The sequence below is a fragment of the Nipponia nippon genome, unplaced genomic scaffold (genome assembly GCF_047370975.1).
Source record: "Nipponia nippon isolate SJK-2023a ecotype South Korea unplaced genomic scaffold, ASM4737097v1 scaffold_12, whole genome shotgun sequence".
In the NCBI taxonomy this organism is placed as follows: domain Eukaryota; kingdom Metazoa; phylum Chordata; class Aves; order Pelecaniformes; family Threskiornithidae; genus Nipponia; species Nipponia nippon.
Genome location: NW_028262313.1, coordinates 9326000 through 9351615, shown reverse-complemented (window position 1 = coordinate 9351615; position 25616 = coordinate 9326000). Strand labels below are relative to the sequence as shown.

At 37.6% G+C, this 25616-nt stretch overlaps 1 protein-coding gene across 1 annotated transcript in view; it reads left to right on the top strand.

The window, feature by feature from the left end:
* The window catches only part of MAMLD1 (mastermind like domain containing 1), a 271023-nt gene that overhangs the window by 27622 nt on the left and 217785 nt on the right, over nucleotides 1–25616 (top strand). The window lies entirely within an intron of this gene.

Genomic DNA, 25616 nt, shown 5'->3' with positions numbered 1-25616 from the left:
TTGCCAGGTACTGCATTTAATATTCCTAGTTTTACAGAAGTTGCAAGGGATCCTGAAGGATTTTTTTCAATAAAGCATAGGTCCTCAGTTTATTAGCCCTATATCGAGTTCTGAAGGAGTGATAATTTATGTGAAAGAAAGTAGATTTCCTCTTAATACATAGCTAGGAGAGCAAAGTACTAGTTTTTAATGAAATCTCTTGTAATAATCTTGTGGATGTTGCATTCATTTTATTTAAGTGGCAAAACAAAGACATTCTTCAATTCAGAGATTTTAGCTTTACATTGCATGTGTAGTTATTCATAAGACTTTCAGGAGAAGATGTTAAATGGACATCTTTGTTTCTTATATTATCACTGTTTTTGCTTTGCTACATATTTAATATAAGCAATGAATAAAGTGAAAAGTTAATACAAAATAGATAGCAGTTAATATTTTAATGATAAAGATATCCCATCTTTTTGAAACAGCTGAAGCTAATACAGAATAATAAGTTGCCTTTTCCACTTACTTTTAGGGTGTGTTTTAATGGCAGTCTTCGTGCTGAACTTAGATCTGTACTAAATGAAAATATAATAATGTGTTCAGTTTTAACAGTACTTCCCTCATGCTGTCTTTCCGTTAGCCTCTTTAGATCATGATGCTTTTCTCCTTACTGTCTGGGTTTTTTTTTAACACAAAGATCAGATGTTTCTAAACTGGATTTAATTCATTGTGTTTTAAAACCCAAGAGTTGGGTATTTCTACAGAAGGTCCTTGATTATCAAAAGCTTATAGTAAATATTAGGAGAGATAGCAGTTAATCTTTCCATTTTAAGACTTATTTGTCTATCACATTCTTTATTTCTTTATAATACTTTGCTCATGCCCTACTTGGTTAGTCTTAAGATAAAGAATAAACAGACACTGTCACCACAGTTTATCCATCCATAACATTTTTTTTTCCTCAGTTACCCTGTAGTGAACAGCCACTCTTAATTCTGCTTGCTTTTAAAGCCTCTGTTCTAAGGACTTGAGCTTTTATAGATTTCTGTTATTAACATGAGTTTTATTTTCCCATCTATGAATTAACCTGCATAGAAAGGCTTGAGCACCTCAATGATACTCAGTATGAAGTATGTGAAATAGGAAAATTGTACATTTGTTTTGCTGTGCATTTGAGCATGGATTCCTTATTCAGAGACCATATCTCTCCTTTTTTGAAGCATATAATAAATCTGACTGTGCACTTCATTTGGTCTTTGGAAACAACGTGGTATCCTCTAGACGTGAGCAGGTTTCATAATACAGGATGGGAAGCAGTCTGTATAGATGCTGTTCTTAAGCTCTTGTTTCTGTTATTTCAATGTCTCCAAAGCTTCTGTGTCCCTTTCCTCAGCTGTCGACGCCTTGTATTCTCCTGGGTGTTATGAGAAATCAGTCTACTTTGCTTCCAACACAGCAAGATGCAAGCAAGAAATTAAAAGGTTTCTAAGAGAAAATACTCGTGTTGGAGGTCTCTATACTCAAATGGTATATTCTGTTAGTATCAGTGTACCTAGTTATCCCAACCTTGATCAGAGATGCAGTTGGAGAGAAAAAAATGAAATTGAGAAAGAAGAATTAAAATTAAAACTGATTGTAACAAAAAGAGGACAAAATACTTTTATTTAAATATATGCATTTATGCACATGCATACATAAAACATTTAAGGAGAAAATTTCTAGCTGGTTTGATAGTGAAATTGTTTATTACAAGGTTCTTTTGGAACATTGTTTTCTCATAATCTCTTTCTGCTAAAGACAGTTAAGATGTGGGTATGTTTTCCTATATCCATTAAACCTTATCTTAGTCATCTTTTTAATTACTCCTTAATTTTTTTTAAGTTTATTATTTTGAATAATACAATGATAACCTGCAGAGTCAGATGAGGAATCTGTGTGGTTCACAATTCTGTCAAGTATGAATTCTGTAAGAGAAATTCAGGGTTTGTTTGTTTGTCCTTTATTAAGTATTTGTTTATGAGCTTATTATGAACGTATATTTGTCTTAGAACGTCATCCTCTTCTCCATTACTGTCCAGCTCTCACAGGCAAGTCACTGAAGACCAGATTTAGTTTCTGATATTTCTTAGGTAAAAGGTAAGAAAGGGAAAAATCTAAACACATCTATCGTGACAAAACCAAATCTTTTCATGCCTTTTATAATAACTAGCACAAAAGTTGTACAAAGTTAATCTTTAAAAGCCCTTTGCAACGTACAGTTAATTTATAAAAAAGCCTTCTGAATTGCCAGTGTTCTCGAAAGCTCTCCGGGCAGTGAGCGCGCCGGGGACCGTGCCCTCCTGAGCTTCCCCCAGTGCACAGCAACCTGTCCTCACCCCGCCTTCCCTCCTGGCCATTCCGCTGCTCCGCCCAGCCCTCAGGCACCCGGAGGAGCGAAAGGATGTAACCCTCTGCTTAAGATACGTGCAACCTCTCTTTCTTTTGCTGTATGGAAAATTAGACCTAAACATACAGAACAGTTCCGTTCTTGTTTTGCTTCTGGGTTGGATTGACAGCAGATTCTTTGTTCTTTTCTGAGAATGACTAATATATGAAAAATGTGCATGCTGCCATGACTCAGGCAAGCTTAAGTTGAACCTTGGCAGCCAAAGAAGCGAACATCTTTTGCCAGGCCTACCTCTCTACCAAGGGACTCTGACAGGGAGCAGTTATCCTTGTGTCCTCCCCCAAGTCTGCTCCTCTTCTTAGCTAAGCGCTAATTAAGCAGGGCTCTTCCTTTTTTGTTCCTCCTTTGAAGTCTGTTGTTTGCCCCTGGGAGAGGCTGATTAGGTACCCAACAGCCCATTAGCTCCTTCCAGACTCTCATAATGGGGTGTACAAACCCTGCATTATGCCACTGCAAAATCGTCCCATTGGGAGCAAAAGGACAAAAAGGTTATGGAAAATAGATTAATAATCTCCTACCCCTTTCCAGTAGTACATACATACAGTCAGCCGTGCACAGGCTGTCAGGCAGCTACGTAATCACCCCAGCACAAGTAGAGCGGAACCTTTTTGTAGTGCCTGATTATTAGAGCTGCTGATCGCAGAAGAAATCCCACTGAAGGATAATTCAGAGAAGACTGTGTAGGAGTGAAACTTCACATAAGCAAAGTTTTCATGAATTTTAAGAACTGTTTAAAGTGCCATAAGTGACTTTTTATTATATCTGAGTTAATGGTATGGCCTTCTTTATGCTTCTCTCCCCTGCTTTATCTGCCCCCTTTGGCTTTGCTGGTAATGCCAGAGTAGAGTTAGTGGGAAATTTAGAGGTGAAGAAGTGTAGAATCATCTTAAGCAGACACCATTGTAATGTATCCAAGTTACTTTTATATATGTATTACATAGAGGATTACCCCTTCTTCATACATTCCTGAGTGATTAAAATGCAGGGTGAAAGAGCTGCTTGTTCAGGGAGGCTTTGGGCTGCTCAGCAAAAATGGATTACCATCCTGTGTGCTGATTATTACACTGTCCTTAGAATTCTACTAAAAGTACTGTAGAAATTAAATTAAAATATACTAACTCTGTTTTGTTAAGTGTCTTGCATGTCATGGGACACTACTGAAAAATGGTCTAGAAGTATGATCTTCCCAGCATTTGTACTCTATTTTTTTCCCCTCTTATAAAATGCTTTTTTTTCAACTAACAGTCACGGATGTTTTATTGACAAATACGTATGCCAGCCCTTCTCCCAAGATTTCTGTTTCACTAATGAGACTTTAAGACAAAACTTTGTACACTCTTCCTAGATATGCAATGTAAAGCTACTCTAAAACTATTTCATTCCATCTAATCACTTCCTTGAATGTTATATCAACTGTCTGAAAATTAGACACTAGAAGTGAGTCTTAAGAACCTGAAGTTGGTAAGCAGTGAATACAATTAGGGCCTTATTTTGTATTTTATTCATAGGCAGCTGAGCTTTGATAGTTTCTGCAAGTCTTTGTTGTGTTCATTGTGGTATTAACCCATGTTAAATCCACTTAAATTAGCCTAGTCTAAGTCAAAACAGATAGACTGAAGAAATAGTGCTTGAGCTGTGAAGACTTACTGTAAAGCATGGCTGTGCTGGCATCTGACAATATCTGCTTACTCCCCTGCAAGGCCATCCAGCTGCAATAAAAAGGTGGGAGTTTGGCATGTGTATGGGCCTTTGACTATCTGAAGCAGTTGAACTAAAACTCAGTTCTGCTGTAAAGAGACTAATAACTGAAAATGCTTGACTGGTTCGTATAACTTAAAGCTGGTATATAATATATACTTCCAGTTCAGCATCAATTTCAAACCATTCATCTACATTTGACGCTAACTGATACAGTCATGTTTGTTGAAGTATAGTGTCAAGAACCTTAATGTTATTCCGATCCTTTGTTTCCTAGAAAGAAAATTCAGAGAAAAGGTTTTCAGTTGGTAATGCATGCATAGTCTGAACTGATCTTTAGTCTAGCAGTCTCAGGGTAAATCATCACAGCGAGAAAATACGGAGAATCATATATAACGTGCTTAGACTGAGTTACCTTTTATAATGTAAGATGTTCAGTCTGTACGATAGAGAGATAAACAGCATAGCCAAATATAAGCTGGAGAATATATTGAATGTAGAGGGACAGAATTACTTCTATAACATCATTACCATGAGACCAGGAAGAAGAGGGTGATCTGGAGAGCTTTGTGGGGAGAGAGAGCACATATTAAAAAAGGGAAGTCAGTCAAGGTAACAGCGATGATACTCTAGAGAAAGCGTAGTGTCAGCAGTGGGGTTACCCTAAGGCAAAATATAGCAAGAGGGGAAACAACAGATAATGGCTGCTGAGAAACTGCTGTTGTTCTCGCGGTGTGGATATGATGTGTTTTCTGTTCTTGGAGGATTATCAGATCTGCACAGACATTCATTAGAACAGCATCTTTTTATACGAAGGGAAAAAAAGTAGTTTTCCTTGTTTAAGTGGTCAAATGATTAATTTTAAAGCCACAGAATATTATACAATATTTGTATGTATAAAATACAAAAGACCAAAAATTAAAAGGGAAATAGACTATTAGAGGAACTTGTTGGGAGAAAACGTGTGGAAGTACTCTGCTGAGAAAAAAAAAGTTCAGGTAACAAATTGACTGAGGTTTTTTCTGAGCAGGGTCGTGTGTCACTGTAGTTACTTGGGGCAGTCAGTAGCAGAGGATATACATACAAGCAGTAAAATAGTATAGAGTTTCTGAATTGTGCTACACAAACCACTAACAGCACACCAGGATTTTCAAAGCAATATGCTGTACAAAAAGAGTTTTGCAGAGCCTAGTCAGAAGTGTTGCTGCTACTGCTGCTGTCATTACTCTTGAGCGTATAGCATGGTCAAGCAGGAACTGCTGGCAGTAGGTTGTTTTTTCTTATCTCGGGTTGCCACCATTTTCTAATGCCTGGCTGTGGACCCCTCTGCTGGTTCTTCCATGCTTATGAGCATCTGATGAATCCAGGAGGCTGTATGGATCTAGAGGAGATATATTGGTTTCAGGGTAAGGTGTTGAGCTAGGAGTATATGCATATAGGAGCGTTGACTGTGTTGGAAGGAATAGTGCTGGGTAGTAGCAAACCTGTGTCCTTTGAATAAGATGTTCTCTGTCTATGCAGATATGTGCAGTCCTCATTCATTGCTCTTGGAACCTGATGAGGATGCCATGGTATTGATTGATTAGATAAGTACGGAAGCCCTAAGTCTGGAAAACTCTATAGTTCCAAGGAGTTCCATGAAAAAAATTTGATCACTGATTGTTTTTCTGACTGAGGAGTGCTAACCAGGCATGATTAAAAGGCATGATGGTTTTTCTCATGCTACCAAAGTGAAGATAGCTTGTGAGAGAAATAATTTTTCTGCTTATGTATCTGCCCATGGAGATTATTGTTGTTGCTGTTAAATAAACCAAATAGCTTTTCACTTAGCTACTGACTTTGAACTAAGCAATAAAGATGTTTTCCACACATTAAGTCTCAGAATAAGCTCGTTGAAACAAGGACTTTGTCTTCATTTGTGTAGGTATTGCTAAGCTTGTGAAGAACATACTGTTTTGGTCATTTTCATGACTGGTGAACTGGGACGCTGAGCAAGCTGAATCAGTTATCATAAAGCCAGTTAGCAAGTCAGGAGGGAGCAGCAAATAGGTACTCAGAGTTGTGTACTCTAAATACCTCTCTAAACTGTGATTTCCCTTCAATGTGAACAGCAATTTGCATTTTTCTGTCTCTCTACTTAACACTTCAATAGGATGTGACATGTTTTTAAAGAACTGGGAAGAGCAGAGATTATAATTGAAAGAGTGGAGTGGATAATATTTACAAAACCAGGTTATTCAACCCCTGGATGAAGATCGTCCAGTCAGATGAGCCTAATTTATGCAGAAAGGAAAGTGTGCTATTTGTTGAAAGGTCTGTTCTTTGCTACCCAGTTTGATGGATGGATTAAAGGAAAAGGAAGAATTTCATTAAAGGCACATTTCAAAGTCAGCATAAGGGATACATCTCTACAAATATTTCCACTGAACAGGAGGCAATCTATAATGCCACTGAGTCTGGATCTGAATCCTGTTTTCTCCTATCTGTACAAAGATGGTGAATACTTCTTCCCTTGTTTTAATGCTAGCCAGATACGCTAGCCGTTGCCAAATGCTATTATTTCCTCTCCTATGAAAAATACACTTACCCGTTTATGCACTTGCTCTCATTACTGTGTACACTAATCCTAAGCATTCTGAAAACAAGTTTACCATCAGCCTTGTTTTTCTTGCGTGACTTCAGTAGAATTGCGTCCTTCCTTCTAATACAAAGAATTACCACTCAAGCATTTTTGTTAGGGACTGGTAGATGATTTACCATCATCTTTCTCTAAGATGAACTAGAATAATTCATAGCTGAAATTCTTTTGTGACTGCTGCCTTTCTCCCACTACTGTTTTTATGCTGTTCCTCTATTGTGCCTTATTTTTGCAATCTGCATTCCATCCTCCTCTTTCTCAGCCATGCAGGACCGCAGAAATAAAAGCTGGCAATGATAGACTATTTGGAGAACATGTAGTACAGAGAAGGAAATTCAGATCTGGAGGAATGCAAACGGAGGCTGTGTTGCTAGTCTCACAGGTTTTATTCCATATTTCTACCATAACACCTTTTTGTAGCTTCAGGATATCACTGTAATGCAACTGTGTAGTAATAACACCTTCAGTTGTTTAGTTTCCTGTTCTTTAACAACCACCTACCAGGTTGTTAAATAGCACCATTTTGTGTTATTTTACGTTATCTGTGGTTTGGGAAGGGCAAGGTATATAAAGGCTAAACATACTGATATCAGATAGATAGGAAGAGACGAAGTTGAGACAGTTTTTCTCTTGCAGACTTGAGCTGAAAAGAACCCTGAACATGTACTTAACATTTTAAGAAGAGACAGCTAAAAAAGGAAGCTAAACCTCTAACAGCAGATCTTCTTTTTCTTGTGGATATTAATGTTCCTAATCTCAGAAGGACTAAAAGGCAGCCTCGCAATGACAAGCACACTATGCTTTTTCAGGCACCGTTTTATTTGTGTGCCTAAGCTGTGACCTGTAGCAACTTTGTCCTGCTGAAGTGTTGAGCCACCCATGGTATTCCACCGGGAAGCTGTGCATGACCTGCAGCACTGTGATGTTCTGTGGAGACAGAAGTTTAAAAAGCAGGGTACAGTAAGTGGCCACAATGCTGCTGTTTTCACAGAGGAAAAAAAAATATTCTGAGCCGTGGGAGGTTAGTTTAAAGAGGAGGAATAAGTTTCTCACCATGATTTACCTTTATTGAACAAAGTCATAGGGCATAGGGGAGTGAAGTTAAAATGCAGGTAGACAGTAATTTCTCTTGCTCCATCTCTGCTGATGTAGGACTTTGATACTATGTAAGCAGTATAGAGGCTCTGAGATTTTTGAACAGTTGTCAGACACAGTGGAATCCCTGCATACAGAGATCGCAGCTTGAAAAATATGTAAGTCATTGTTATTTTACCTTTATTTATTTATTTTTTACAGTAAGGGTATGATAAAATTATCAAGGGCAATGATGGGAAAAATTGCTATGAATATTTTAAAATAGATGGTGAGTTAAGTTTTTTTGGATATATTGAACTGTAAGCATGAAAACTACTGAAAGGCAACTTCTCTTAGTAGCTTCTGTGGTTTCTTCCATGCTTTAGCCAGGCTCCGCTTCTTTACACAGTCAAACAACATAATTTATTTCTCAAAAAATCTTACTGTGGCCTAGTCTATATGTCTTGTATTCCTTTGTTTCAAGTGTGATCCTTAAACTGCTGCTCTTTATTCTTTGTGATGTTCTTCAGTCTGAGCTGTCAACTTATGTTTCTTCAACTGTCTTTTCACTTATTTCCCCAATATACATCCTATGGTAGTCTTTGGTTATAAGTTTGTACAACCAATGGTAAATATATCACTCTGCTTACCTTGTAAAGTAGCTTACCTTATGTGCATGGGGTTTCCAGCTGGAAAGAACTTGTCAATGCCTCAGGCTGTTGTTTCTGTTTCTTGCTTTTACAGCTGTCCTTGTAAACAAGAACTATGTCTACGTTTAGATTTAAATTTTGCCAGGGGGCTTTTGTATTCCAATTGCAAGAATCTGTAGTTGGAACAGACCTCTAAATATATTATATAAATGCAAAGTTATAATATATGATTCTGTGATTGAGTATTTAATTATTTTATGTTTGTTTTTTTCCACAGACAGGTACTTATAGTCCACTAAATGAATTTTTATTTTTGTTTTTTTAAAATGTTTTATGTTTGAATAATGTATCTACTCTTGCAATCAATAACAGTATATTTCAGGCTATCATCTCCTTTGTTAGATTTTTTTTTTTTTTCTGTTCAGGTTGTGGTATTCACTACTGTCCAAGTGACTGTGATGATAACTGTTCAAGGTGTTGGACAGGAGCAACAGTGGCTCCCTATTCATGTCTCAGTTTTCTGTGAGTTGGACAAATGCAATAGTGCATCCCTGAAGCATAGCCCTCAAAACCAGTTTTACAAGAGGGATCTAATAGAAATGCATTATCATGGTGCTTTAGGCTTTGCCAAAACATATGTATTCATACACATCCAGCTTCCTAGAACATGATTCAGAACCAGCTGCACTTCCCAAGAGATTCACGCTGTAATCATAAAAGGGGACACCCAAATTACAGCTGAGTCAGTAAATGCTTTTGCATTAGTGATATGAATAGGCTGCAAGCCAGCAGTAATCACAAAAATAACTGATTATTTGTACGAGTGGAACATGTGAAAGTCTGTATGGAGGAAAAAGTAGCAAGGAGATCTTCTGAATGTATCATCTCGCCAAAGGATAAAAAAAGAGAAGGTCTGAGGTATGTGTATTAATCAGGTCTATTTCACTATCACTTGATTTTGTACTTTTATTCACTCTTTTCAAAAACTGTTCTCTCATTTCTTAGAGCTTTTGTAAAAGTGTATTTTCAGTATGTGAGAACAGTTGAACTACTTTATAGATCTGCCTTTAAATTTTTGCTGTTTTATTCATGGGTCTATTTTTGTAGATGAAAAAATCTGTGTAATATGGATTATACCAGCTGTGATCAAATTCCACTGTAGTGACTTGTAACATTTTCATTATGTCTAGTTTGTCTCTGGAGCCATTGAGTTAGTTCCAGATTCAGTATTAAGTCTTTCCAGTAGTTCACTCCCTGGCTAGTCTCAGATATTATCCTAAATATTTACAAGAGACGGAACTTTTCTAACCTTCGGAGATTTGGCGGATGAGCACAAGATTTGGCGATGAACACAATGTAATTCCGTGTTGAGGTTTTGGGTTTTATTTCAAAAGCAGCAACAAACATTTGAGGGAATCACAGAACAACAGGATGGCTGAGGTGGGCACGCACCTCTGGAGAACAGCCAGTCCAACCCTGCTCAGAGCAAGGGCAGCAACAGCAGGATGCCCGTCGCTGTGTCTAGTTGAGTTTTGAATATCTCCAAGAGTGGAGACTACACAGCTTTGCTGGGCAACCTGTTCCTGTGTTCAATCACCCTTTTCTTAGGTTTATACTATGTTTTAACTGTGTGGAATGGAGTTGATGGAATGGTAAAGTTATGGAGCCTTTCACTTTTAAGTCTCTTACACACAGCTTGGTTTTTGTTAACATCTAAATGGCAATCATGTGTTCCTAAACTACACTTAATATTCACACGAAGATTTCTGCCCGTGTTGTGGCTATTCTATGCTGGCCATTTTGCATCTCTTACTGGGAAATTTCTATAACAATATTTTTTCTCATGACAATGCATGGTTTTAGTTCTTAATATACTTAAAAGATTAATGAATCTTTGGCATCCTTACAAGGAATTTTAATATTAGCATTTCCATACTTGTAGCGAAAACAAATTTTCATGCAGGCAAACTAGTGATCTGCTTAGTATGATACAGTAAGTCACCAGCAGATGGGAATGCAACCCAAGAGTCTTGATTATCTCTTACCTACCTCTAACCTGCTGACAAACAAAATCAAAACGGAAGTTGCCAGTGACTTGTACAAAGTTCTGTCTTTCCAAGCATACGTTTCAAAGAAATGTAGTGTTATGCTGTGCAAAATAAAAGACAATCAAGCATACTTTTTCTTGGCACAAATCATAAGTAGTCATTAAAAGTAAAAGTTATGAGCTCTGAAAATACAGTATTCTGTTATTTATGTGTGTAGACAACACTGCGCTGCTTGTATACCTAAATTTTGTTTGTGTTAAAGTACTTACCTTGGAACTAAAATATTCAGCCATGGTTTGAATATAGGTTGCAGTCGCTACTACCACGTAAGTTACCAGTCCAGATTTATACTTTAAACTTACACGATTTCCTCTTTTTTTTTTTTTCTATATGGCTATGAAACATAGGCAGGCAGGTGAGCAAAATAATTATATAAGGGTAGTTTGTACTGCCACCACTTAGAGCTGTTTATTTAGAGTTCATGCAGTTACAAGCCAAAGCCATTAGATGGTGCCATGCTGTAACCAGAATTTTCTCTTCATATGCTTAAAACTAGCTGTTATATCTGGCACGATCTTAAATGACTAAACCTATTCTTCTAGCGCATTGACTTGCATTGGTCAGCCTTAGTCATTATGCGCAAAACCCAGACAATAAATTAAATCTGTAGAATTTTTTTATTTGTTTCAATGAAAAGACTGCACCATCCTGAAAATTCAACAAAAGAGAAGGCAATGGCAGGACAGATTTACTGCCCCTTTTTCAGTTGAAAGCAGTGTGCAATCTAAATGATTTACTTGTTTGCTAGCCCTGCATGGTGCTGTCTCCTGGGTTATCATTCACCTAAATGGCCAATGTAGTACAATGAAAATGATAGTGCGGTTACAAATTCACAGCAATTTACTGGTTAGAATCTGAAACTGGTAAATTATTTAATTTCCATTTTTTCAGTTACTGTTCAAGGTTGAAAACTTAGACATGGAATGTTAAAAAATAGAAAAGAATTTAGAAGCTTTGGAAGCCCAGGTTGTAAAACTGTGGTGATAAAATGGTGGGCTTTATTGTGTATGTAGATGTAATATACTTTGGCTTTTGTACAGCATTTGACTTACTACTGTGTGACATTCTGATAAAAAATTAACACTCTGCAATATCAGCAAAGCCCATCTTACATGGATTAAGTGCTAGTTAACTGACAGATATCAAAAAGTAGTTGTCAATGGGGCATCATCATTTAAATGGGACTGTTTTTACCATGTTTGTGTGGGAATGGTAGGAGGCCTGACTCCCTGCATTTTCACATGTGAATGATAGATATAAAATCATTGCTAGTATCTAAGGGTGATGTAAAAATTGTTGGGGTGGCAGGTCATGACCTGGTCAGGGCACCCATGAAGAGGAGTTTGGGTTACTCTGTGACCTCAGCCCATGCAAACAAATCTACCTATTCATTTTAGTCAGTACAGACCAATGCAGTGTTATAAGGCTGGATAGTTACAAACAAACAATGCAATCTATATAAAAATGGGGGCTGTATTCTGAGAAGTGAAAATTGAAAATAATCCATAGGTGAATTTTAATGACAATGTTAAGGCAATGTAAGTCCTTGTTCTTGAAGGAAGATTCTTCCCGGCCATTTCCATTGGCATGCGGCCATGTGGTCACTCATATGAGGGCTAAGTATTTTCTTTGGTAGGTCAGTTTTAAGCTGGATCAGTTCCCTTATCTGGCTGAATGTGTGGCCTCATAAGCTCTTGTACTTGGCATAGTTGGGAGCTGGGAAATAATTGGATTGCCTTTTTCAGCGGAATTCATAATTGATTATGAAAGCAAACCCTGTCACCACACAATTCAGCAGGAGCTCCCACTAAGACGCCTTGAATAGTAACTGCAGAGTAATGCAAAGGAGCTAGGGAAAGGATTTTGTGTATATATGTGCATGTATATATATATTGCAACATTGAGAAAACTGTGATGGCAGTTCTGGTGTCTAATTTTACAAGATTTTTGTCTCAAGAGTGAGTCACTGATTAGAGAAAACCTTTGGAGGAGAGAAGCTTCAACCTCAATAATTTGTCACCTGAAGAATATCGAGGAAGGACTTTATTACAATGTCTATAACAGCCCAACCAATAACAAAGTTCGTCACCATGTAGTATGACTACCTGAATCATGATGACATTTAGCAGTATGCTGACTAGATGTCCACCAGGGCATAAATAACGAAAGCCCAGCTGCAGCAGGATGTATTGATAGCAGCTGGACATTGCACAGGTGCCTTCTGCAGGTGTCTGACCAAAATCCAGATCTTGTCAATCAATCAGAAAACTCCTACTGATCTTGGAACATTTGAATCAAGGTCTGGTGAAACTCTTGAAACAAGTTCAGCAAGGGCCTTTCATGTGCTTTCAAGTTAATCCAGAATATAGGTACTAGTGTTTCCTCTAACAAAGAGGTAACCTACATATTGTATTTTTTTAAATCAGCTATCACAAACTTATTTCTTTGAGTTTTCTTTGCATCTTCTTTAGACCTGCATTGAGACAGTATGATAGACAGTCACTGCTATCTTTTCTTTCTTGATATTCCATATCCTATGAAGCAGAGAATAAATTCAAGGTACCACTGTTAGGAAATAAGGAGAGAATAAATTCAAGGTACCATTGCTAGGCTTTATTTCCTTTAAAACTCTAAGATATTAAAGACTTTGATAGACCAATCTCAATTTTTTTTTTTTCCCCTGTCTGGCTACCAGAAGTTTTAAAAAACAAAATTCCTCAGATAAATGAGCATAAATAGCTCTTAAAAAGAGAGAAGCAAAAGAAAAAGGAAGGAAGGAATAGGTCAAGTTTTGGAATGAGTATACTAATTCATAACCTTCCACCTCTGGAGACCTTGCTTCAGAAGCAGTTTAGGGCATGTGAAATGAGCTTGGTCCACTCAATTTGATTCCAAGAAGACATTTGTCCAAATTACAAAACCAAGCCAGAGTCTGGCCCAGTTTTCCATAACTGACAGGTTCTGCTCAGGAGAGGTTCAGTAGCTGAACAGTGGGGATACTGGAGGTCAGGGCTAAGCTGCATTGGCAGAACTGCGGGGGGGAGTTTTCGCTGGGTTATGGATGCCTCTCTGAAGTTGGCAGGTTGGGCTATTTCTTTGTCTCAGCCAAGAAAGTGCTGAGAGTTGTGACAGCCTTTTTCAAAATTTTGACTTTTATTCTGTTATGTAACCACAAAATAGTGGTGGCAAACTGAATCGCACTGGCAGAAAGACTTTCTAACAGGAGAAATGCACACTTTCACTTCATTTTATGGCGAGGCAGCGTGCGTTACAGGCAGTGAATTGTTTGGGTGCATAATGCGTGACCATCAAATATTTGTTCTTGTAAGCTTTGAAACTTAAGATACTTGTTTAAATAGAAGTCTTTATAAATTTCAGGGGCCTATTTCCATATGTGGTTCAGCTGATCTAATTGCATTTAATAATTACAGTGGATCCTGATTTTATCCCTCTACAGCTCTAACAGATTACATACCCGGACTTGTGCAAAGTATTTGACACTGTCCCACGCAACATCCTTGTCTCTGAATTGGAGAGACATGATTTGATGTATGGACCACTCAGTGGGTAAGGAATTGGCTGGATGGTTGCACTCAAAGAGTCACGGTCAATGCTTGATATCCAAGTGGAGACCAGTGATGAGGGGTGTTCCTCAGAAGCTGGTATTGGCACCATTTAATATCTTTGTTGGCAACGTGGACAGTGGGATTGGGTGCACCCTCAGCAAGTTTGCTGACGACACCAAGCTATGTGGTGCAGTCAACACACTGGAGGGAAGGGATGCCATCCAGACAGGCCTTGACAGGCTGGAGAGGTGGGGTTGAGCACCTCTCCTATGAGGACAGGCTGAGAGAGTTGGGGTTGTTCAGCCCAGAGAAGAGAAGGCCCCAGGGAGACCTTCTAGCAGGCTTCCAGTACCTGAAGGGGGCCTACAAGAAAGCTGGAGAGGGACTTTTTACAAGGGCATGCAGTGATAGCACAAGGGGTAATGGCTTTAAACTGAAAGAGGGTAGATTTAGATTAGATATAAGAAAGAAATTCTTCACCTTGAGGGTGGTGAGGCACTGGAAGAGGTTGCCCAGAGAAGCTGTGGGTGCCCCCTCCCTGGAAGTGTTCAAGGCCAGGCTGGATGGGGCTTTGAGCAACCTGGTCTGGTGGAAAGTGTCCCTGGCCATGGCAGGGAGGTTGGAATGAGATGATCTTTAAGGTCCCTTCCAACTCAAACCATTCTGTGATTCTGTGATTCCCCATGTAAAAGCAAAAGAGGAGGATTATATCACAAAGTTCTTGTCCTCCTTAGAGTTTGCAAGATCTTAGAAATGCAGAATGACGAAGTGCATTGAATACTCCTGTTACGTGATTGTTCTAACAAACGTTTGTTTGTGATATGGTTGTCTTCACTGCTTAGATTCTGCTTGCTTGAGACAATAGCTAAGCATCTGCTAGTCACTGCAAAATCCTACAGAATAAAGACTAAAATTTTACCTCAACTGACACCAATCAGTGAAGCAGATGCTGCAGAAACACTGAAGAGAATGTTAACATTGTTTTAATTGCATGTTAGAAGTCAAATAGTGTTCGTCTCAGTGGGGCAGTGAGTTAAAGGCAAGAAAAAAAAAAGGATTTCTTTTGTCAGTTATTATTCTTTTATTATTATTTCTTAAATTGCTCAACTGTGTTATATATTGCAGCTATGCTAGTTTGTTTGGCATTATTTAAGGTGATTTGAGAATGCACTTTAATGCTGATAGATTGTTATGACAAGTGCGAGCACACCAGCTTTTAAGTCTGAAGTAGAATTGCTTAGTTATAAACATTTACTTTTTTGACTTTGAAACTGTTAAAAATGTTACAGTTCCTGCAGATTTTTTTTAAAACGGGACTATAAAATAGCATTTTAGAACCCAATAACCGAAATTTTAAAGCTGGCTATAATGCTTGTTAGGAGGGAGACTGAATTTTAAGGTGAGTTTTGTATCAGAGCAAGTCATTTTTGTGAATGTGATGTCTATGTGAGGTGTGAACTCTGATAATATTTATGAACTCTTGAAGCTGAAACCAATGACGCCACCAAATACTGACTGTGGAGATGTATCGGATACAGGTACTGTTGCATTAGAGGAAACTGAAAAATGCGTTATTGAAGTAAAAGCAGCGGAGTTCTCTATATTCCACTGCAGCCACTTCCTCTTTTCAGTGATCTCTCAAACTGAAAGCAGTAACTGCTAACGAGGAATCCGCCTGGTTTTCGTATGAATAATGCTTACGTCATCAGGAACCTCGCATTTATTCTGCTACGTCAGATGCTGGATTTTCCCAGATATCTTGTCAAGATGTTTCTACTGTTACCAGAAAAGAACAGAAACCAGAAAAGAAAGGAAGAAAAGCAGTGTGCCTTAATAACCGCAAAAGAGATAGACAGTGTTGCGTTATGTCACTACATCCGCTGAGTCCTTAGGGTGAAGAGGTCATGTGCGTTGTTCTCAGTGCTTACAGCTTCTGTGTCAGGTGTGGTACTGCAAATGAAGTTGTCTTTACTGCTGCAGTTGTATACTTACTTGATAAAGTTATGAATAGAAATGGCTGGGGATTACACTTACTTTTATTGACTATAAAAAAAATACAAGGGAGGAAAGCGTTATGTTCCAGTGCCTCCTAACAGACTTGGAAGGAGGGTGAATTTAGGGGGAAAAAATCATTTACCATGAAGTTCTGATGACAGTCACATTTTTGTCATTTGTAAAATCCTGCTTTATTTTATTAATACAGTATGGTGGGGGGAAGCTAGATAATTATCCTGGTAAATAAGGTTAATTATTTAATTATTGCAATATAATTAATTATTGTAATATAATTTAAGGGCAAACTTGAGCTTCATCTGCTGTTTCTCCTGATGTGAGGAATCAAAGAAGTATATATAGGCATGTTGGAGAGAGCGGGGATGGTGACAGAATCGAAAGCTCCACTGTCCAGATTGGCAGCCAGAAGGTGTCCTCTCTGACACTTTGTTTGCTGATCATTAATTTTTTTTTTTTTAGATTGTAAACATTCGTTGAAGAAAACCTTTGCTGGCTGCATTTCTGTTTTCTTTTTCTTTTTGTTTTCTTTTTTTCTTTTTCCTGCTGACTCAGTCCATCAGTTTCTATTTAGCTAGGCAGAAAATTCAAGGAAACATTCCAGGAACAGCATGGAGATACATGCCTTTTCTGAAATACTATGAAATTAAATGAATCCATTGTATATTTAAAGTGAAGACCTACTAAAGAATGAGGAAAATGTGCCATTATGAACATTCTAGAAGAAGACAGTTAAACTGTATTAAAACTGGAGTACATGCATGTAAAAAAATGTGTTACAAAGAGCAAACAAATATGACCAGTCAGAATCATAGAATCATAGAATGGCTTGGGCTGGAAGGGACCTTAAATATCATCTAACTCCAGCTCCTTGCCATGGGCAGGGACACCACCCACCAGACCAGGTTCCTCAGGGCCCCGTCCAACCTGGCCTTGAACACTGCCAGGGACGGGGCATCCACAACCTCTCTGGGCAACCTGTTCCAGTGCCCCGCCACCCTCTGAATAAAGAATTTTTTCTTAACATCTAATCTAAATTTCCCCTCTTTCTGTTTGAAACTGTCCACCCTTGTCCTATCTCTATCTGCCCTTAAAAAGAGTATGATGGAACGAAATTACTTATACTCCACAGTAGGACAGATGTTTGGGTTCGGTGAAATAATATTTACAGATAGGACCTTACCTCTGTATACACATGTAAACCCTTTTACAAGAAGTTTATTCATTTGCTTTTCACCAAGGATCTTACTGGCATGTACCCAACACAGACTGAAGCCTGTGGATCAAAGCCCAAGAGTCACAATTCCCTAATGCAGACTGTAGAATTGATTTCACATGAGCAATGCGTGTTGGGAAATCCCTGAAGCCAGAGAAGAAATGGTGCACATTTCATAAACTTTCTTCCATTTATTTGCTCTATTCCAAGATATACACTGGAGAAGACTCACGTTGTTACCAGGCCCCATCTGAATCTCTGAAAAGAGTGCATGATCACATTCACTTCCATTTATGATTCAGTTGTCTTTTAGTGGCTATTCACAGTGCTCATTTATAAAAACACATTTGGATTATATTACCACCAGAATATATGGGACCAGGAAAGTAAACAGAAGCATTTGCCAGGAGCTGCTTAAAATGGTACAACCTAATGGAAACTTCTCTGCAGTTTTCCTCAAGGGTAATGAAGTTGTGAAGAATGAGCTTTTTCTCAGTGATGTCTCAATACAGAAGAAATTTGGACAAAGACGATTAGTGTAGACATCAGTATTTTGGGTTCATGGATATACGTAAGTGCTATATACATGAAAAATGCAGGTGTGTTTGAACCATTTTACGCATGCTGAAGACAAAAACATAATATAAAAATCTTGGGTATTTATATGGTACGGCTGATTATTCACAATGGGCTGGGTACATATAAGCTGCAGCATCTGTCCAATTGTTGTTATTCTTGAGTACACAGACAGCCATTAACCTATGTCTTTAATTCACTAATGTTTATTGCTTAGTAATGGAGAAAGTTAGCATGTTGCCTGACTAAAGGGCTTGCTGCACGTGTTTGTGTGGAACCCGTTCTCCAGGTGGAAATAAGGAACACCCCTAGAAGAGAATCACTGCCAAGCCAAAACAGTGTACAAAGACACAATACTCCAATTGACAGTGATCCTTGCCGGCAGGATTTCAATCTGAACAGAAGACTCTTTTGAAAGATATTCCTCTTCTACAGAGTACTGCGAATGCCCTATACATAAAATCCCATGAGCCCTGTTTTTATTTTGGACAGCAGTAGGAAAGAGGGGATTTTGGTGAGGGGTAGGGTTTTTTTTTCTTTTTTTCTTTTTCCCCAGAAAGTGTAGATCACTCATCTAGGAGGCAGATGGTCACAGTGGTCATACTCCCCGCTTTGTAACTGGCACTTGGTTTTGGCATGCTAATGATTTCTTGTTCCCAAAAATAGCTTTACAGACAGGGTCAATTATATTTTTGGATTGTACAGCATGTAGAGCAATTAGTTAGTTGCACAAGGCAGTTGGTTTATAATGCAGTACACCCCTTCTTCATAATTGGCACCTTTTTGATATCCCATTTATAATGGAGGGGTCTATCTTTACACACAGTTCCTTGTATTTGCATGCAGATGCACTGGCTCCCCCCAGATAGTTTTACACACAGAGTCAATTCTATTTTTGCATTGCAGGATGTGTGGACTAATTAGCTATAGGGAAATGGGGCACTTGGTCTTCAGATTTCAAGATCTTACTGCACTAAATGATTTTGAGACACTTTCAAGGGCAGACTGGTAAGTAAAATTATAGAAAGAGATTGTACTGGCTCACCTCTCAGACTTTCATTTGAATGCAAAATGAGAGATTTTATAGTTTTGTTGTTTCATTACCCTTCACTGTCTAGATCACTCTGAAGTGGATAGGGTCAGGTGCCACACACAGTACTCTGCAGAGCTGGGTGAAAACTACGCATGTGCATTTGGCCAGGTGGGAAACATCCTAGAACCGATGTGGTTAATAGTGTACTTTAGATTCAGGTAGTAGTTCAGATTTTAATGTGCATGTTGTTACTAACTGCTCACTGATTCATTAACTGTTTTGATATCAACAACCAACCGCTTTTGTTGACACAGTTAAGAGTTTTCATTTTAAATATGAAAATATCTGAACTGCTCTCTCAGGAGAGCAGATAAATGAGGGAGGAAAAGTTTTCATACATGGTATTTAAGACAAGATTTGTCCTTAAAGTATTTCAAATGAGGCTGTAGCTCTGCTAAAAAAGTGGTGCCAAATCTAGAGATGAATTTAGGCTGGTATTTTATATAATTATTTTTCTTGCATGTAACAAGACTACAAATGAAGAAACAGAGAAAATAATGAATGTGCTGTGCTGTATATAGTCCTTATGATAGAATGGTCATCTGTAAAACATGGGTCAGAGGTACGGTATAGTTACTACAAATACTTCTCGTTCTGAGTATGCTGAAAAATCATGTTGTGATGGATGTTAGCCAGTGGTTCCTGAAATACTGGGGGCTAGGAGGTTTAGTTTTGCGTTTTAGTTGGTATGTTTTTAAAGTAAGGAATGCTCCATTCATCTGTCCGCTTACTTATTTATTTTCCTTAATACCTTCTCATATGTTACTGGGGGAGCAGAGAGGAGATAAGAAATAACAATGCCAGCAGGGAATGAATGAAAATTATAGATTTGAAGCTACCCTAACAGAAAGGTTCCTGCTCTAGCCTATATTATAGGTTTAGAGACTAAGTGATTGTATGTTCTTTTCACACCAAGGAAGAAAATCACACTTGTTCTTGATATCTAATAATGATACCACACAGTATGCACAGTCTGAAATCAAGCAGAGAAAAAAGATAGGTTTCCTGCTGCCCAAGGGGAGTGATGTGATTTATATACATTTCTGAAGCATCTTTAAGAATGGATTCAAATGCTGGAATCATTTTAGAATACAGCAGAATCTACAGAGTAGATGTTTCCGTAACCTCAGCCGGCTCTGTCACTGGGACATGGCTTACGCTGTTCTTGCTCAAAGTGTGGCTACTTGTAAACCACAGCCTCAAGTGCGTGAGGATTTTCATGTTGTTAATAAAAAGAAAGTGACGTAACAGCCTGTGAAGAGGAGACACATTTCAATAGAAATGCTTTTAAGAAAAACTTGGGCAGTTTAACTATTTTCTTTCTTGATAATGTGTGTGTATTACATGCTATACATTTATACAATATATACATGCTATACATACATAGGTTATATCAGTTAGTCCTCTTAGGTGAGAGAAAAAGGAGAGGCAATAGGTAAAGACTTATCTCTGCCAACACTGTACATAGGTACTACCACTGAGATTTGTCACTGCTGGAGACTAGTAACATGCTACCATCTCCTGGGCCAGGAAAAGATATTCTTCTGTGGACTACTCCTTTGGTCAGGGTAAAAAAAAAAATATCTAATGTTTTCTTTTATTATCAGGTGAAATGTCAAAATTACTACCAATGCAGTTGTTTGGCAAATAGGTAACTAAGCTAGTTCAATAATTTACGGATTTTTTTTTTACCTAATGGCGTTGCAAACTAATGTTTTCTAATCAAAAGTTAAATGTTTACACAACACTATAAAATGTAATTTCTTGCAAGTCAGGATTGTTTCTCCACATGAACTATGGATAATATGAATATATTTTTTTTATAAACTTCAGCAAAATATGTAATTAGTTTGTTAGTTTTAACAAAACCCTGAAAAACTAGAAATCATGTTTTATATCATTCTGGGGTTTGCTGGAATGCGCCTAAGACTAATACGCAAATTTAAAGCTTATACAGGAGTGGTTTTCTTAGTCAAATGAATTTTGTCATGACTTTGTGTGAGAAAAATAGCAACAGTTATTTGAAAACTGGACGTTCTGTGTTGTTTCAAATCACATTTGGAGATGTTTTTTGTTCGGTTAACAGAAATGCCTTGTGCTTTATTCAAAAGAAAAGGTTAGCCTAGGATATAGCTTGTTGCTGAGTTTATCAGAAATACATTTTCTCCCCCATACCTCCGAACACACAGGGTAAGTGTTCCTCTTCAGAGAGGCTGCTGCTTCAGATTTCACATAAGATCACTTTGACTTCTTACCTCAGGATGTGTGCATCTTATCTGTATCTTTCCTGAGCATCACTCACTCTTAAGAAATTCATCCTCTGTGAAAACAAACCCTTTAATAGAACAGAACAACAGATATCTGACCACATAAATTATGGCATATCCACATCAGTCAAAATAGAAGTGCTTTAATCATAATTTGAAATAGCTTTAATTAAAAAATCTTCTGCTTTTTCACTGATCATAATCTTAAACTGATCCCAAGCAGTGGCATCTATATCCTGGGAAATTATTGGGAGTGATTACTATTTAATCAGAATTTAAATAAGACACTCTCAGCCATCATTACATTTTTTTACATATCGGTGAGCAACTGTGGATCAGAAACTGGATTCAGGTTGACTAGGGACAGTAATTTTGGTGGAATTCAATTAACTCAGGCTTTTCATTGAAAATGTATCTCTACTTAGGAATTCTGTTACATCCTTTAAAATATTACTGGTAGGACAGGACTAACAGCATGACAAATTAATGATCTGATTAACATATCTAATGGACTAACTCCGAATTTACGTGCAATTTGGAGGACACAACATTTCTAATTTATTAAAGGAATAGGTGTACACTACTTTTTGTCTCAAATTCTGGTGGCTCAGCTGCGGATGTCTTTTCCATGTGGCATTAAAAGTGATATGAATATATCGTATCCAAGATTAGTTAGAAAAGCACCGATCTCATGCAGGTGTCTTGAGGATGGCAGATGGTCATGTCTTTGTATCAATGATACAAATGAACGTGCTGTTTATTTTTAGTGATGTAAATTCAAAAAAGCATATCCACGTTCTCAGGGAAAATATTAACTTGAAGGATAGTTAGCTTGTGGTACTGGGAAATCCATTTTTATTAATCTTTATTTTATATAGAGATCTTGTTATTTTTTTTTTTCTGAATAAAATCCATAAGATATCTACATGAATATAATTCTGGAGCCAAGTATAAGATATTCTGTCATACATCCCACAGCAGAAAGGCAATGTCTTCATGAATGTACATATATCTCTCTGCTCTTCACACTAATTATATAGATAAATGTATTAATCTATAGATGTAGCTGTATCAATGCCTGATGCAAAGCAGCTGTCTCTCAAGGGCTAGGCCCACAGAAGGGCAATAGACTCCTGAGGCCTAGTCTATTACAAATTAAGACCCAACTCTGGAGCTTTGTTGTTTACTGAAGTTTATGACGTTATTTTATTCCCTGGTGCCCAACATACTCATTAATTCTCTCTGTGCAGCGTTTCCCCTGTTGTGAAAAGGAGTGTGCTCTTTATGTAGCCTAGCACCTGCCCCTTTCTCCAGAAATTAGCATCCATGTTGCCCATTTTCAGCTCCCCAAAGCAGAAAGCTCTCAGATTAACTCACTTCTCTCTCTTTGGGAATTTTTTTTCCCCTCACACTCTGAGTATGCTACGTACGCTACTTTGTGTTCTTAAGCCATTGTATTACACATGATGAGCATCCTGGATATGAATGATTGCTCTCAGCTTTAAAGACCTGTCCTCCAAAAGCAGCACTCTCTGAATCATAACATGCTATAACGATGTGCGATACAAATGTTAAGATATAGTAAGAAACAATGACGTTTATTCCAGAGTCATTCAGCTGTGGATCAGAATGAACTTCTTGTTTGTGACTCACTGACTGGGATATGTGAGGATATGTGTTCGTATATGTTCAGATAAGCAGATATCACGTTGTTTCAGCTACAACCGAGAGCTCCAGACATTTTTTTTTCCACTTGCCTTTATAATGTGCCTATGCATAGTATAAAAGTTATTGCATTTGCTTATTAAAATGTCATTAAAATTGAGTTCATAAAAGCCAAATATGAATGTAGGGCCAAAGCATGTTCTTTGTTTGCATCACTATGATTTGCAGCAGAATTTTACCCATCATTTTATATTCAACTAAATGAAAAACATATGGCAGGCTGCACTTAAAGCAAAATCAATACAAACAAAACCGAGGATATTAGCAATGGCTCAGCTGAAGGATCACAAAGACAGATCTCTAGTATAATTACACAGCACAACACTACAGCCAGATTGTCTTAAAGTATGTATCTACCTCTCGGGCTCCAAATACAATTAATTATTATGAGAAGTAACTTCCACAGGAACTGCTTTCCTTTTGCTCAGGAAAAAAAATTGAAAACAGTTGGGTGTAAACTTCAGAGAAAGGTCATAGGTTAATAGAGTTCATAAATAGAACAGCAAGGGAATCTAAACTTTAATTACTGTAATGTAAATTACCTTAGAGAGCCCAAATTAGTGATCACTTAGCCTAGCCATTCCACCTTCCCAGTAGGTTCTACTCACTTTGGGGGCTTAACCCAAATTCCCTAAATTCCATCCAGATTGCTGAGATTGTGAACAATTTGCATAGTTGCAGCTTCTTCTCCAGGAATTTTAGGATCTCTTTTTCCTTCCAAATCCCTTTCTGCCTGTTTAGTGCAACTATTTATACAGATGGATCACTGAAGTATCACTACTGACTAATTGTTGTCTTAAATAACATGTGTAAAGAAAATGACAAAATCAACTATAAAAGCTCATTATGGGGAGAAATACTGACATACAGATGAGAAGAATATCGGGGCTGGGATGGGGTATGGCATTGCAGTTCACATGCCGAAGCAGTAATTATTCTGTGGGTTCTGTTTGCTTTTAATGACAGGCCTGAATACATTAAAATTTACTGTACAAATAAATGTATTTAACAAGTTGTATATCAACAAACAACTTCAATACATTCCAAATTTTCAATTCAGTGATAAAGTGGAAGTTGAGACACCCATTTTGAATGATCACTCTGAATAACAACATAAAAATTTTGTGTTCCCACCATCGTGGCGGTGAATAGTCTGGCTGAATAGACACAGTGTGACAAGAGCTGGGATAAAGGAAGAAGCTTTCTTTTGTGTGTATTTATTAGGTTTTTCTCGTAATTTTAATAAGTGCCTGAGTTTCAAACATAGTAAACACTTTTTCCGCAGCAAGTCTTAAATTATGCAAGCAAATACAAAAAAAAATGAAGCTTGACAAGATCTGTGAGTCTCCCATTCCAGGATTTGGAATTACAGAGGAGGAATGGTGCCTCTTTCTTTTTATTACCATTTTAAGTGGAGATTAATCTTTGGTAAGAGGTAACTGTGAAGTGATTTATGATTTATGGGTACTTGTGTTGAGGGGCAAACAACAATATCTGTGTTTGTAATCAAGATGTCTTCAAAGTTTTGGTGGCCCAGCTCTATAATCCTGATTCCCACTTCGATTTGTCCTATGAGTCATGCAAAAGGGGGCTGCACTCCAATGATGTCTCTTCTTAGAAGACAAAAAGAAATAATGAACTTGTTTGAGAGTAAGTAAGTGTAGACTTTTTACTTTTAACTTTACAAAACGTACTGATTGATGAAAAATCATGGTTAATTGTCAGTTAAATCTAAAAGCATCCCAACTACAGAGTTAGAAAGTTCTAGAAGCAGAGAAGATTTTGAAAAGGGAAACATTTAAAATTAAAAAAAAAAAAGTTTAAACATATTTATAAAAGTAATTACCTTGTTTTTAAAATATTAGAGTAGCACTTTGGAGATGTGGATTTGATTCTTGACATTTTCTGTGAGAATTCCTGTAAGACCACTCTGTCGGTGATTATGTCCCACATTAAAAAAAAAAAAAATAAAAATCTATACAGATGACAAGATCTCCAGGACAAAGGACTTTTAGAATATGTTTTACAGTGCCCAGAACAGTATGGTTTCAATTGAAATTGGATATTGTAAGTAAGAACTGAAAATTTATTTAATGATAATTTAAATACTAGTAGTACAATTAGTAAAAAAATTAAAACAAATGAAAAATAGACCCTTATTAAGGAAAATCCTAAGTAAGGATGTTATCTTTTAATTCTAGCCTCACCAGTGTAGAAGACTGATTCTTAATTAGGTTAGTTCTGTTAATAAAACGTCTACCACGAAATCTTATATAAGACTCCCAAGATAAAAATTGCCCTCTCCCAAGCGGCAGTGTGCGGTCTTATTTCTTGACCAAGGAGAGCATCCTTCCAGGAGAGGGAGCTGCTAAGCCTAGTGACTCCGGGCTTGCCTGCTCCAATTTTGTCTTGCTTCGGGGCTGTGAATTGCAACCTGCTCTAAACTTACCCATGCACAGCAAACCTGCAGCTAGTAGGCTGGGTAGCTAGTTTAGGTATACGTCCACTACATTTCAGCCTCTCAGTAGAAAAGCCACCACGGTATGTCCTAAATGGAGGTTAGG